Source organism: Pteronotus mesoamericanus, unplaced genomic scaffold, assembly GCF_021234165.1.
Source record: "Pteronotus mesoamericanus isolate MK-2021 breed Mesoamerican mustached bat unplaced genomic scaffold, CSHL_Meso_final contig_20, whole genome shotgun sequence".
Lineage (NCBI taxonomy): Eukaryota > Metazoa > Chordata > Mammalia > Chiroptera > Mormoopidae > Pteronotus > Pteronotus mesoamericanus.
Window position 1 is genome coordinate 61,005,259 of NW_026555085.1, and position 11,761 is coordinate 61,017,019.

Sequence of the window (11,761 nt, forward strand, 5' to 3'; positions counted from 1 at the left end):
AGTTGGCTTCCCATTTAATGCAAAGTAAGTCCCCAACATATTACTATAGCTGATGAGAACCGGTCCAAAAGCACACTCACACACCCTGTTTTCTCTGTGACCTCATCTCCTATTACTCCCTCTGCTCGCTTCTTGACTTGATGTGCTAAACACACTCCCATGTTAGGGCTTTTCACTGGCTGCTCCCTCTGCCTAGATTTTTGTTTTCCAGTTTATCCAAGTAGCTCACTGTCACCTCCTTTCATGTCTTTGCTCAAATGTCACCTTTTAATAAAGCCAACCTTGACCGGCCTATCTAAAATTACACACCCCAGATCCTATGTTATTTATTATGCTTGTTGTTTCCTGACAGCACCCACCCCCTTCCATATAAGCTCCACAGGGAAAGATCTCAGGTTAGTTCCCCAAGATATGAGCAGGACAGTAGCTGGCACACAGTAGTGTCCAAGGAATGAAGGAAGTGTGGCTGGAATGTAAAGTCAGGGCAGGAAGTAGAGGGAGGAAAAGCTGGAGAGATGTTCAGAGGCTTTGAATGCTCTGGTAAAGAACTTAGATTTTTATCTGGTAAGTAAGGGGAAGCCATTACAGGCGAATGGCATGTTCAGAACTGCTTTTTAGATAAATCATTCAGGGAAAAGATTTGAAAGGAATAATGGCAAAGCCTTACAGTTAAAAGGCTGCAGCAGCAACAAATGAGTCAGAGAACAAGACAGGAAAGACCTAAACTAGAGCAGTAGGCATAAGAAAGGAGGGGAGAAGACATATGGGAGGTGTAATTAGGATTTGATAACTGACTTAAAGTGGAGGGAAAAAGAGAAGACTCAAGAATGACTCTGGTTTGTAGTATGGGTAACTGGGAGGTTGAAGTGAGGTCTAGAATGTGGAGAGGGATAGAAGAAGAGGGGCAGAAGAGGTGATGAGTTTGGCTACCTACATAGTCCTGTACAGTAGTTCCAGCATCATTTGTGGAAGAGGAAATTTGAAGCTCTGGAGAAGTGTTTAAATGGGAGATAGTCTATCTACCTAGTGATAATTACATTAATTTAAAGGGAAAACAACTTTCATTCCAAACATCCAAATTTACTTCTAAAAACAGCAGGAATTAAAACACAGTTATGTTTCTTAATGGAAAATTTCATGTATCTGCAAAAGTAGGTTTACTGTCTTGATTACACAAAATAGTTTATTCTTGTATTATGTTCCTTATGAACAACTGTAAACCTACTTTGCCCCACCCCGTATTTGATTCTCTCCCCTCCATAGCAAAAAAAAAAAAAGGCGTTATGGCGGGGTCAGGGGGCTTATTTAATTGATTCTTGCTCCAGACTTCACATTTTGTTAGGAGATTTTCAGCTAACTGCCCAGGAAAAAAAAATCATAAAATCACAATCTCTCCCCCCACCAAAAACGTTACCATGTTTGGTTGTGAAATAACTAGTCATATAATACAAAGAACGTATGCTTTCATTTTGTAAAAGTATAAGGGGAGAGTTAAATTCAAAGGCAACATTATGTATTCAAAACAAATTTGAGTAAATACTTTTGAAATGACATGTAATTAGTGGAAGTCACTATCACAACATAGGACTGAAGCAAAGCACTTTATGAGCTTTACTTTCTCTCTAATCAAACCTCTATATAAAGCATAAGTAAAGACAACACTACCTTGTCACTTAAAATTACAAGTAGCCATGCTCACTACAGCAACATCTATACTAAAACTGGAACAACACACAGAGGATTACGGTGGCCCCTGCACAAGGATGACACAAATTTGTGAAGCGTTCCATATTTTGTGCAGTGCCCCTCACCTCAACCTTATACCTTTTCATTAGCTCAGAAGAAACTAGTCAAAGCACACTGTGGCACTCTATAGATTTTCACTATAAAAATCTTCGTGTAAGGCAATCTGTGAAATGAAAATGAAGTTGTGTTATACCTAGATGTTTGTGCTAATGTGTCAACTTGCATATCCTTCATAAACCTTAAAAAAATAATAAAATTACAAGGAAGAAGTGTAAATTGTTACATTTCAATAATGATAACGATAATTTATTGAGCATTTACTTTTTCCTAGGTACTGTGCTAGGCAATTGTCCAAGCTTTTTACTTGGTTTCCTGTTCCCTTTGAAAGGAACAGATGAAAAACAACAATACAAGGCTTAGGGAGTTGGGCAATTTGCTAAAGGTCACTTTGCTATCAAGTGGTGGAGACAGCTTTTAAAAGAGGGGAAAAATATTTTTTCTTTCTAAGATCAGAGTAAGTGTCACAATTTACCTTGACCTGTTACATACAGATGGGCACTATGCCTGTATTGTATGTAAGACAGTCTGACTGGTTCATAGGTTGCTGCTATACCCAGAATCTAGCAGGTCAAACACTTGGGAAAAAATGTAGTATGTATGACTTTGTTATAGATATTTTAAGAACCAAATGAATGGCCTAAACCCATGTTACTTGATTTGAGAACTGTCTCCACAGTGTTGGTAATATAACTGTTTTCAATACCCTGAAATATTTTCTTACTGGATGGATATACAGTAACCAAACGTGATAATGGATAATTATGGATAATAGAAGGTAAGCGTCCAGGCACACAGCTTGGCTTGTTAGCTGGGACTGGCGCTGTTTCCTAGGTTACAAGTTGGCTTTGGTGGCCCTTTACTGACTAGATGGAGGACTTTCCTCCAGAGCTCAGAAGTAAAACACCGACAGCTTTCTCTTTTTTATTGTAATCCTCGCCAATCTCTTAATTCGCAGAACATTTTGTAGACCCGCAAGCTCAGTTTTATCCTTGTAAAGCAGGGACCCCCTCCCCCCACACCGCGTCTCCCAGATCTTCTCCTTCCCAAAGAGCCAACCCGGGGTTAGTCCCCCACCATAAGCACGTGCAGTTCACTTCTGTAGAACGCCCCCCTTCTGTACTGGTCACTTCAAAATCCTTTTACCCAAAAACAAAACAAAAAATAACGCACGCTAACGCTCCAGTGCGAACCCCCAGAGCAGAAAGTGAAAGTGGGCGCGAGGCCGGGCAGCTGGCGCGGAGCGCGCGACTGGCACGGGGGCGGAGCGGAAAGACGTCGCGCTCGTCACGTGACGCGCTGCCGCCGAATCCCAGCGGCGCTTCGCAGCGCGCGGAGACCCGGCCTGGGAAGCTCTTCTCAGTCAATGAAAGTTGTCATTTGAGCTGTTACCGCCGAAACGCCGAGGAAGAGAGGGTTTTGCACCTCCTTCCTCTTCAGATCCCCACTGCCTGTAGACTGCGAGGGTCGGACGTCCCTAGCTTTGGGGCGCTTGGGCGTTGTGCACAATCACTTTCATCAGCCCCTACCTACACACTGGGCGGGAAAGAGCCTTTCCTTTTAGGTGTGTCTCCAGGTGGGCCCAGGAAGGATCCGGGCCTCAGTTCTCTTTGATTGTTTGCTGCGGAGGGCGCTAGGCCTGTATTCCTCCTTCCTCCAAAGCAGAAGTGCAAAGTGGTGATTAGAGGAGGTCGAAGCCTTTGGGCCCCAACCGCGAGAGTCTCGCTGTCGGCCACCTTTCCTAATTTGACAGAGGGAGGCCCGTGAGCCCCTGGAAAACAGATAGATGCAGATGTCTGTCAGTCCTTCTTTTACAATATTTCAAATCACTGAGTTTTCCCCCTCACTGGAGTCTTTATGCTTAATTCTGTATCTTAATTTAAAAGAACCAAAGTCCTAACTTAGATAAAGTACTGCCCTTCCAAAGACTTCTGGGAGGCTTAACTGTTGCTTCTTGGTTTCTACCCTTAATATTCACTATGAGGGGGGAAAAACCCTAGCTTTCCTAAACTCGGTAACAATAGGAAAATCAGTTTAATCCATCTCCGGGTAGGCTATCCCCATCCCCCACCCCCAAAGCCCTCCTTCACACTCCAACCTGCCCCTAGGTATGTTTGTGTAATCAGAGACTGATTGTAGCTGCTTTGCCGTTTCTCCCTGGGAAGGCTTAGTTTGCATTCATTGAAGTTTCTTGTTTTCTAGGTTTATTTAGGCAAGCAGAGAAGATGCCACTTGGAAGATAGCTGGGTTCCTGCTGGACGTGTCCTGGAGCGGGCTGAGTTGAGCAGGTGTGCGCGTTATGATTGCAATGAGGAGGGTAACGTAGAAGATCTTCAAAACGTTACTTTTGAGATTTTAGTAAACGGATTTTTCAAAAAATCAAAACTATGGAGATATGTATCTATGTGGATATCTATATCTATCTATCTATCTATCTATCTATCTGTCTATCTATCTATCTATCTATCTATCTATCTATCTATATTTGAGCTGGGATCTTAGTGATGAGGATCACGCCCAGGTTTAGGGGCAGTAATAAGAGTGATGATTTGGGGCTCTGTTGTTGCTTAATCTGTAAACAGGGGCAATGTTGATAGTTTATCCCTATGGCATTAATTATTCTGCATTTTAAACCGGGGTAGAAACTGGGACGTTGGTGTGGATCGTTGCGATTTGATCGAAGGCTCGAATTCCGTGTCACCAACCTGCAGGGGGAAATGAAACGCAGAATCAGATACTCCTTATTTTTGGAATGTTAACTTTGTGTATTTTCCGAATTCATGAAATGTGACGGGAAGGGAGGATGTCAACGTTAACTGAACTAGGGCAGCAGCCGTTTACTACTCTCTAGTCTCCGAAAAGCTGCGCCCAAAGTTTCGAAAAGTGCTGGGACTCTGCGGAGTGGGGCGAGGAGCCGCAGCGGCTCGGGGACGAGCGAGGCTCCCGGCGGTGCGGTGGCCGACGCCGTGGGGAGGAGAATCTCCACCCGAGACGCCGTGGGAGACCGGGGGGGACGAGGTAAGACGCCGCCCTGGGGGGATCCGGGGTGATGGCTGAAGGAATAAAATCCACTGTGAATTCTACCGAGTTCAGTGTGTAGGCTCCTGGCGGCTCTCGATTGGAGTACATTAGCCTAAATTGCGTAATTTAAAAAAAAAAAAAAAAAAACCCAACCCTGCAGCGATGCTTCCGCTCGGAGGTAGGCTGGGATGTATGAAAGAGCGCAGATCGCTTCTCAATGGCACACTTCTCGGAGCTCGAGCTCCTTTCTTTAAAGTTACCACCAACATCCCCAAAAAGGAAGGGAGGTGGGAATGAGAGTTACCAAAAGGTTGCGTTCGTTTGGAGGAGATGAGAAGGAGACAGGGTCCTGATATCAGGTCGAGAGGACTCTCGAGTGGGGTTCGGAGTCGGTTATTTAGTCCCGAGGCGCGCGGGTTCCAGGAGAAGGGTGTTGTGCAGGGCAAGCTTGCTGAGAAGTCCCTGCCCGGATGCCCCTGCGGTCACACGCATCTGTCGTGCTCCGAGCTTCCTGAGTGTAGCTTTCTTGGAGCAGCTTTCGCGGTGTAGACCGCTGGGTGTGTAAACTATAAGATACTATTCAGCGCGCCAGCCTGAGGCGGCGTGGGGAAGGCTTTCCCGTCGCCGCCCCCGCGTCGTCGGGGCCCCGGGGGGTCGCGCCATCTGCCCCTGTGGGGTGACGGTGGGCAGCTCCCAGGAGCCTCCGCAGACCTCGGCTTGAACTTCTGGGCCGAGAGAGAAGGGGGCCCCTGTCGAGAGGATTAGAGCGCGCCTTTTCTCCCGCCAGCACACCGCCCACCTCCACAGCAGCCGCGCACTGTCCCCTTCCCGGTTTTGAAAGCCAGAGACCAGCGTCAAACTCCAACGCTGCGGAGTGGCAATCGGAGCCTCTCGCCCAGCCTCATCCTCCTGCCCCCACTTTCCCGCCCCACCTTCTTTAGGGTTCAAGGCAAGGGTGTAGGTTAGGTTTGGGCGGAAGAGGGTCTGGACAGGTGCCACCTAGGGGAGTCTACATGGCGTGGTCAGGCTTTCCCTGTGGTCAGTGAACACCGACTGCCTCTCCCATTGATAACCCGGCTGGGCTTGTTAACTCGGCCGCGTGGGCACTCCGTAGGACGGTCTCATACGGGGTTTTGTTTCTTTTTTCCATTTCTTTTTAGCAGAACCTTCTAGGGGGAAAAATATTTTTATTTTGATGTACACTTTGAGGTAAAAACAGAAACGAATAACAAAATTTCACAATGGAAGGGGGGAGACAAAAGGAAAAAGTCTGACTTAGAGGTGTTTTTGCTTATCAGTCACTGCTGAAACGACCGGCGAATGGGACAGAGGAAGAGGGTTTCAGAAGAGACTTGGTCGAGTAAAACCTTTAGCTGTAATGCAATAGGAAAGACACAAGTGGAAAAAATAATAAAACATGCAATAGATGCATGACACAGATGGTTTGAGAAGCTCTCCTTCCACTGAAAGCTTTGTGGAGAAAAAGTATTTGGTTTTCACCGTATTACATCTCCTTTTGAATTTAACTTTTTTTTTTTAATCAGCCTACTAGAATTGGTTCTTAATTGGGAAACACAATGAAGTTTCTAACACAGGTCATAAGCCACAAAGTCTGATCCAAGATAGTAAGTTGAATTAATTGTAGGGGACATCTTCAGTTTATAAGGCCTGAAATGAAAATATAATATTTTTAAACACTGTGGTCCAAAAATAAAGGGAAACACAATTGTGGTAGTGACACCATTTCCTTGCTCTATGTTGAAAAAGGCTTCAGTAGAATATGGCTCCTCTCCTTCCTCACTCCAATACCTCCTTTTAAACTTGATTTCTTTCTGATCAAAACCACCTTAGAAAATTCTGCTTTAAAAATATTTCCTGATTTTAAAAAGTCAGCAAGACTGGGTGAAATCCTTAAAATATCACATGGTCCTGACTAGATCATACAATTCCTTTTCTCATAACCTAAAGTGTTACAAAGAGCATGCTTAAGCAGCTGGTCATCTAAATATAGTTCTTAAATATTCATAATTTAATCTGCATAAATGTTGCCAAACTTGTACACTGATAAGCAAAAAGATCAAATCCTCTATAATTGTCATATAAATGTGATCAGCACTGGTGTTCTGCACAGTGAAGTGAAAGTTAACTAATGATTGATCACTGCTATTGAATATACAACATTAAGGCAAATTATTAATGAGATGTCCAAATATATCCAGTTCTTAATTCTTATGGTATCATGTCTACTAAGCTATGCTATATATTCAAGAGTTATCATTGCAAATTACCTGTTTCCTAAGCATTGGAAAGAAACAGAAAGTTAACATGTTTTATATAGCATTCAACTCACCCCTGACCAAAAAACAAACAAACAAAAAACCCTGTGGTAGAGTGCATTTTAATGTATGCCATGTTTTGAAATCTATTTGGTTTTGAACAAACTTCAGCTTCTGTACAATATAACTTACTGTCATTTAGTAGATATTTATGGCTCTTAAATGAAAGTTTTTTAAAAGTAAATAGCAAGAGAATATTACACAGTGAAGTCTGTATCTTCCCAATGATACTCAAATGTATCATCTCCATTTAAGTCTTTGGGTTCATAAGTACATTTTATTTTATAGTGATAACATCTTTGAAGGGGACATAGGGCTGATATTGTCATCTCGTTTTGAAAGAGCAGGGACTAGAATCCTGTGGTTCTGACATAAATTAAATGTTGTTTCCGCAGAATAGACGGGCTCCTGGGTTAGAGTCCTAACAACAAGATTTGGGTTTCCCCATTGAAGTAAATAAAAACAAATGCTGGCCTTGCAAACACTACTGCTTATTTCTCTTCTTTAGTGACTGTGATTCCTTCACTTAGCTGCTCTGCTCCATACTTTCACTCTACACACTTAACAGGGCTGCTGGAGCATTCTGAGCAGTAAAAATCTTGATGGGCAACCTAATTTGAATTGAGCAAATACCATAAGGGACAGGGTATAAAGTGAAAGACAAGGAATTCAGTGTTTACAAATAAAAATACCTCACAAAAAATCATAAGGTACTTGGATGGCTGGATCACATTACTTTCCCTGCAAATTCTTTTTAATAGAAATATTAAAGTTTGTACTAAGTAACTTCTCTTGCCTGTCTAAATTGTGAGCTTTGTCATGTAATCATGGAAAGTCTGAAAGTATAGGCAGGGATTATATATATTTTTAAATCACTTCTCGGTTCTCTCTTTTTTAATACTAGAGTAATTGCTTAATTGATAGTACAATTTTAATCCTTTCTAAACAAAATTACTTATTTGTTTTTTTTAAAGCTAATGACATTGCTCAATTACACTTGATTAAGAGTCTCATTGTATTTGGGAAACAGTCCACTCTTGTCTCCTTAACTCCTTAGAGGTGATGATACTGCATTTAGGACTAAAGTTTCCCTAAGTACTGGTATCAGTGCATTTACAAACCTTTTTTAATGGAAGTAGGTTGGAGAGGTTGTTCTTAGAAAACTTGTACTCCCTATACTTACAAAAGGGATTTTGAAGTATTTTTTTACCTATTGCAAATAATAAAATAATTGAAAGCATTACAAACTACTGGAAAATAATTATAAGGAGAGATCTCTGGGCTTTGCAATAGATATTTGGAGGAGAGCTTCCAGAGTATGTATTGGAAAAAGGGGCCAAATCATCAATTTCAGTACCCACTTTTATTGATGGGTAATTAAATATGTTGGTTTCTTGTACTTCAAAAATGTACCTTTATTCCACAGGTATTGTTCTTTCAAGATTTTAACCACATTTGCTCACAAATTTAAATAGTTCCATAAACAGAGTTGCTTGTATAAGCAGTGGAAGGCTTTGTACATGAACCAGAATGGTTTTCAACAGTTGCCTGAGTATAATATGCTGTATGGTTTTCCCTAATGAAATTTTAAATATGGTTCTGTGAATTCTAATACAATCTGTGGATAATACATATATGAACAAAATCATGTGTGTTAAACATTACCATTGCAAAAGAAAAATATTTGTTTCTTTTGATTGGAATACTTTAAACTTTAATAATGGTGAGGATCATTGCTTAAAGAAAAGATCACTTATATGTAGTATTTATTCACATCCAACAACTGAGAGTTAATGTTGTGCGATTCACTTAGTAAAATGGTACTGGATGCTCAGGCACAATTTAAAATTAAACTGGTTGTTAACAGCTTAGAAATATTTTATTAGCAAACTGTATGTGGTCCTGGCTGGGTAACTCAAGGTTAGAGGATTATCCTGATGAGCCAAGGTTGTAGGTTCAATCCCCAGTCAGGATGTATATGAGAATCAACCAGTGAATGCATAAAGAAGTGGAATAACAAATTGATGTTTTTTCTCTTTCTCTCTAAAAGCAACAAATTTAAAAAAAACAAACAAACCTGTGTGTGCTTTGGTCAGTTTCTATTTACATTTATATATGTAATTATAAAGTGCAAAGAGTTTAGATATATGAATTTTAAGGCCTTTTTTATAAATTTAATTTGCATCTGGTTGTGGTTTTCTAACAAGTTTGTTATTACAGATGAACGTTGCTGCCTCTCATAGCATTTCACACTTGAAGTATCTGTGAACTGGATTTTTTAATCCATCAAACTAGAAGTTTGAAGCTAAATATTAACCCTTTTTCTTTCTTTTTTTTTTGTTAAGAGGGTACTTTAATATGAGAAGAGACTTACTTTAAAAAACTTTTAGAATATATTTGATAATATTTTATGTCCCCAACATAAATTAAGCTAAAAGATGCAACATTTTGGTTGATAAATTTTAGAGTGTTAATAAACCCATGTGTCAAATGGATACACTGAGTAGTTCACCTCTGAACCTTTGAAAGTTAATTTTACATTATTTAGATTATTACCTCTCCAGGATCTTTGGGTCTCAATCTCTTTATGAGTCAAGTTCAAGGAAACCAGTTCACCTGGTTTAAAGTTAAATGACATTAATTCCCAGGTTTTCACAGTACTCCATTCCTTCTTCTCACATCTTTTGTCATCAAATGGAAACTTTTTATCACTTATGATTCTGCCTCTGCAAGGCTAGTATCATCCATCTTCCCTTACTGGGTTATTACAGATTAGCCTGGCCACGGTTTTATATTGCAATTTAAAAAATATATACACATGTACTTTTTGACCCAAATTTAGAAAATACATTGTGATCAATTAGAATAAAGTTTGTATACAAAAGTGACATGTAAACTTTCTAGCTTCTGAAAGTTTCTGGTTAGTGATTAACCAGAAACTTTGATGGGAGCCCTGGACCTTGGAACTAGAGAAAATATGTGTCCCAAGTACACAGCAGATTCAGTAGCCTTCCAAAGACTTCTTCATTTCAAACTTTTCTCCCCAGCTCTGCTCATCAAAATATTGTCTGCTCCTAATGGTCCAAAGCAGACTTGATACCTAGGGAATCTTTTGTTTAGTCAGTGACAGCTCCTCTATGACTTCATTGCATGTATTGGTAATTTTTAAAATGGCTTTATTCATTTACTTTTAGAGAGAGGGGAAGAGACAGAAAGAAGGAGAGAAACATTGGTGTGTGAGAGAAAGATGAATCAGTTGCCTCTTGCATTCCCCTAACTAGGAACCTGGCCTGTGACCCAGACATGTGCCCTGACAAGAATCGAACCAGCGACCTTTCCCTTTGCCAAACAACACCCAACCCATGGAGCCAAATCAGTCAGGGCTGTATTGGTACTTCTGTGTACTTGCCTTGTATTTAATCCTCCACGATTTGAATGCCATTATGTGATAGACTCAAGGGCACCGAAACAGGCCTTCCTATCTCCTGCCTTCAGGTAATGTGGCACTGCCTCAGGGCCTTGAGAGCAGGAGACATAGACTTGGAAGCAGTGTTTACCAACAAGCTATGTGGCCTGTACAGTTACTTAACTCAGTGTCTGCGTTTCCCTATCAGTTAAATTTGGGGAATTGAGGTAAAATATTTGAAAAAGCATTCAGCATAAATTCTGGAAGTCCAGAGTATTTTGTTTTAATCTATGCCATTTTTTAAGGTAGGGTAAAATACGTGACCTTTAATTACTTATATATTTTGACTATACCAAAAAGTATAGAGAGTAATATAGCCAACACCTATCTCCAATGTACTTATTTCTATGTACCTATCTCCAAGAAACGTCAAAGCCATCATTGCTTCTGCTTTTACAAATATACACATTTTTTTATGTTAGAAACCTCCTGAGCACTCTTTCTATCTCTTTTTTCTTTCTCCCTAACCAAGGTTATTCCCACCCACGGGTTTTAGATGTACTACATATGTATGTATTCATAATTTTATTTTGCTTATTTAAAAATCTGTCAGATAAGCATCAAGCTGTGTACATTGTTCTTTTTAACTAAACAATATGTGGGGAGTTCTGTTTATTTTTGGGGGGATTCACCCACATTGATAAATGCTGCTTTGTTCCATTCCATGATCAGTACTGTAGTATTCCATTCATGGACATACCATCATTAATTTATCTATGGAGGGGGGCGGTCTTTGTTTTTTATTTTTTTTTAACATGGAATGCATCATAAGTTTGTATGTCATCTTGCACAAGGGCCACACTAATCTTCTCTGTATTGTTCCAATTTTAGTATATGTGGCACTGGCTCGTATACTATATTAGTATAAAGCAAGTACTAATTTATCTATTTTGTAACGATTGCTATTTCTAGTGATGTTGCTGTGAAATTTTCATTCATGTCTCCTAGTGCACAGGTTAATTGTCTCTCTAGAATACTACATAGAAATAGAATTGTAGGACCATAGACTATTCATATTTTCAGCTTTGATAAATATCACTAAATTGCTTTTCCAAATGGCTGCACCAATTTATGTTGCTATTGACATATGTGAGAGTTCCTGTTGCACCTATATTGTTGCCAACACTATATAAGG

General features: G+C 40.4%; 1 non-coding gene and 1 pseudogene across 1 annotated transcript; one reads left to right on the forward strand and one right to left on the reverse strand.

Annotated features, from left to right (window-relative positions):
* Positions 1-1,691: 1,691 nt before the first annotated feature.
* LOC129067994 (U6 spliceosomal RNA) lies at positions 1,692-1,796 on the forward strand. The gene has a single exon (XR_008528815.1). It is a non-coding gene; the product is annotated as a U6 spliceosomal RNA (small nuclear RNA).
* Positions 1,797-11,375: 9,579 nt separating this feature from the next.
* LOC129067992 (uncharacterized) lies at positions 11,376-11,469 on the reverse strand (annotated as a pseudogene).
* Between the last annotated feature and the right edge of the window lie 292 nt (positions 11,470-11,761).